Raw genomic sequence first — 2500 nt, 5'->3', positions numbered from 1 at the left:
AGCAGGGGCGGGCATGGTTAGTACTTGGATGGGAGACCGCCTGGGAATACCAGGTGCTGTAAGCTTTTTATGGTTTCTGCTCTTGCCTGACAGCAGAGGGCGCTGTTTGACACTTTTTGCTGGAGTCTAGTTTGGCCTGCGTCGCCTTCAAATAGGATCTTTTCAGTTGCCCTGGCAGCTTACGGCCATACTACCCTGAAAACGCCCGATCTCGTCCGATCTCGGAAGGTAAGCAGGGGCGGGCCTAGTTAGTACTTGGATGGGAGACCGCCTGGGAATACCAGGTGCTGTAAGCTTTTTATGGTTTCTGCTCTTGCCTGACAGCAGAGGGCGCTGTTTGACAATTTTTGCTGGAGTCTAGTTTGGCCTGCGTCGCCTTCAAATAGGATCTTTTTAGTCGACCTGGCAGCTTACGGCCATACTACCCTGAAAACGCCCAATCTCGTCCGATCTCGGAAGCTAAGCAGGGGCGGGCCTGGGTAGTACTTGGATGGGAGACTGCCTCGGAATACCAGGTGCTGTAAGCCTTTATGGTTTCTGCTCTTGCCTGACAGCAGAGGGCGCTGTTTGACACTTTTTGCTGGAGTCTAGTTTGGCCTGCGTCGCCTTCAAATAGGATCTTTTCAGTTGACCTGGCAGCTTACAGCCATACTACCCTGAAAACGCCCGATCTTGGAAGCTAAGCAGGGGCGGGCCTGGTTAGTACTTGGATGGGAGACCGCCTGGGAATACCTGGTGCTGTAACCTTTTTATGGTTTCTGCTCTTGCCTGACAGCAGAGGGCGCTGTTTGACACTTTTTGCTGGAGTCTAGTTTGGCCTGCGTCACCTTCAAATAGGATCTTTTTAGTCTACCTGGCAGCTTACGGCCATACTACCCTGAAAACGCCCGATCTCGTCCGATCTCGGAAGCTAAGCAGGGGCGGGCCTGGTTAGTACTTGGATGGGAGACCGCCTGGAAATACCAGGTGCTGTAAGCCTTTATGGTTTCTGCTCTTGCCTGACAGCAGAGGGCGCTGTTTGACACTTTTTGCTGGAGTCTAGTTTGGCCTGCGTCGCCTTTAAATAGGATCTTTTCAGTTGCCTTGGCAGCTTACAGCCATATTACCCTGAAAACGGCCGATCTCGTCCGATCTCGGAAGCTAAGCAGGTGCGGGCCTGGTTAGTACTTGGATGGGAGACAGCCTGGGAATACCAGGTGCTGTAAGCTTTTTATGGTTTCTGCTCTTGCCTGACAGCAGAGGGCGCTGTTTGACACTTTTTGCTGGAGTCTAGTTTGGCCTGCGTCGCCTTCAAATAGGATCTTTTCAGTTGACCTGGAATTTTACGGCCATACTCCCCTGAAAAGGCCCGATGTCGTCTGATCTTGGAAGCTAAGCAGGGGCGGGCCTGGTTAGTACTTGGATGGGAGACCGCCTGGAAATACCAGGTGCTGTAAGCTTTTTATGGTTTCTGCTCTTGCCTGACAGCAGAGGGCGCTGTTTGACACTTTTTGCTGGAGTCTAGTTTGGCCTGCGTCGCCTTCAAATAGGAACTTTTCAGCTGCCCTGGCAGCTTACGGCCATACTACCCTGAAAACGCCCGATCTCGTCCGATCTTCGAAGCTAAGCAGGGGCGGGCATGGTTAGTACTTGGATGGGAGACCGCCTGGGAATACCAGGTGCTGTAAGCTTTTTATGGTTTCTGCTCTTGCCTGACAGCAGAGGGCGCTGTTTGACACTTTTTGCTGGAGTCTAGTTTGGCCTGCGTCGCCTTCAAATAGGATCTTTTCAGTTGCCCTGGCAGCTTACGGCCATACTACCCTGAAAACGCCCGATCTCGTCCGATCTCGGAAGGTAAGCAGGGGCGGGCCTAGTTAGTACTTGGATGGGAGACCGCCTGGGAATACCAGGTGCTGTAAGCTTTTTATGGTTTCTGCTCTTGCCTGACAGCAGAGGGCGCTGTTTGACAATTTTTGCTGGAGTCTAGTTTGGCCTGCGTCGCCTTCAAATAGGATCTTTTTAGTCGACCTGGCAGCTTACGGCCATACTACCCTGAAAACGCCCAATCTCGTCCGATCTCGGAAGCTAAGCAGGGGCGGGCCTGGGTAGTACTTGGATGGGAGACTGCCTCGGAATACCAGGTGCTGTAAGCCTTTATGGTTTCTGCTCTTGCCTGACAGCAGAGGGCGCTGTTTGACACTTTTTGCTGGAGTCTAGTTTGGCCTGCGTCGCCTTCAAATAGGATCTTTTCAGTTGACCTGGCAGCTTACAGCCATACTACCCTGAAAACGCCCGATCTTGGAAGCTAAGCAGGGGCGGGCCTGGTTAGTACTTGGATGGGAGACCGCCTGGGAATACCTGGTGCTGTAAGCTTTTTATGGTTTCTGCTCTTGCCTGACAGCAGAGGGCGCTGTTTGACACTTTTTGCTGGAGTCTAGTTTGGCCTGCGTCACCTTCAAATAGGATCTTTTTAGTCTACCTGGCAGCTTACGGCCATACTACCCTGAAAACGCCCGATCTC

General features: G+C 52.4%; 8 non-coding genes and 4 pseudogenes across 8 annotated transcripts in view; all 12 read left to right on the top strand.

Moving 5' to 3' along the window:
• The window catches only part of LOC131121201 (5S ribosomal RNA), a 119-nt gene extending 54 nt beyond the window's left edge, over positions 1–65 (top strand). Inside the window, exon 1 of the ribosomal RNA XR_009127735.1 lies at positions 1–65. This exon is cut by the window's left edge and continues 54 nt beyond it. This is a non-coding gene — a ribosomal RNA (5S ribosomal RNA).
• A 112-nt stretch (positions 66–177) lies between these two features.
• LOC131120798 (5S ribosomal RNA) lies at positions 178–296 on the top strand. The gene has a single exon (XR_009127343.1). It is a non-coding gene; the product is annotated as a 5S ribosomal RNA (ribosomal RNA).
• Positions 297–408: 112 nt separating this feature from the next.
• LOC131121496 (5S ribosomal RNA) lies at positions 409–527 on the top strand. The gene has a single exon (XR_009128004.1). It is a non-coding gene; the product is annotated as a 5S ribosomal RNA (ribosomal RNA).
• Positions 528–638: 111 nt separating this feature from the next.
• On the top strand, positions 639–747 carry LOC131123523 (5S ribosomal RNA; annotated as a pseudogene).
• A 112-nt stretch (positions 748–859) lies between these two features.
• On the top strand, positions 860–978 carry LOC131120352 (5S ribosomal RNA). The gene has a single exon (XR_009126908.1). It is a non-coding gene; the product is annotated as a 5S ribosomal RNA (ribosomal RNA).
• Positions 979–1089: 111 nt separating this feature from the next.
• Positions 1090–1208, top strand: LOC131122772 (5S ribosomal RNA; annotated as a pseudogene).
• A 112-nt stretch (positions 1209–1320) lies between these two features.
• On the top strand, positions 1321–1439 carry LOC131123718 (5S ribosomal RNA; annotated as a pseudogene).
• Positions 1440–1551: 112 nt separating this feature from the next.
• On the top strand, positions 1552–1670 carry LOC131121844 (5S ribosomal RNA). The gene has a single exon (XR_009128338.1). It is a non-coding gene; the product is annotated as a 5S ribosomal RNA (ribosomal RNA).
• A 112-nt stretch (positions 1671–1782) lies between these two features.
• LOC131120797 (5S ribosomal RNA) lies at positions 1783–1901 on the top strand. Its single transcript, XR_009127342.1, has one exon. It is a non-coding gene; the product is annotated as a 5S ribosomal RNA (ribosomal RNA).
• A 112-nt stretch (positions 1902–2013) lies between these two features.
• On the top strand, positions 2014–2132 carry LOC131121495 (5S ribosomal RNA). Its single transcript, XR_009128003.1, has one exon. It is a non-coding gene; the product is annotated as a 5S ribosomal RNA (ribosomal RNA).
• A 111-nt stretch (positions 2133–2243) lies between these two features.
• On the top strand, positions 2244–2352 carry LOC131122980 (5S ribosomal RNA; annotated as a pseudogene).
• Positions 2353–2464: 112 nt separating this feature from the next.
• LOC131120351 (5S ribosomal RNA) overlaps positions 2465–2500 on the top strand; it is a 119-nt gene continuing 83 nt past the window's right edge. Inside the window, exon 1 of the ribosomal RNA XR_009126907.1 lies at positions 2465–2500. This exon is cut by the window's right edge and continues 83 nt beyond it. This is a non-coding gene — a ribosomal RNA (5S ribosomal RNA).

The sequence above is a fragment of the Doryrhamphus excisus genome, chromosome 2 (genome assembly GCF_030265055.1).
Source record: "Doryrhamphus excisus isolate RoL2022-K1 chromosome 2, RoL_Dexc_1.0, whole genome shotgun sequence".
In the NCBI taxonomy this organism is placed as follows: domain Eukaryota; kingdom Metazoa; phylum Chordata; class Actinopteri; order Syngnathiformes; family Syngnathidae; genus Doryrhamphus; species Doryrhamphus excisus.
Note: the sequence above shows the minus strand (reverse complement) of the source record. Positions and strands in the feature narration are given on the sequence as shown.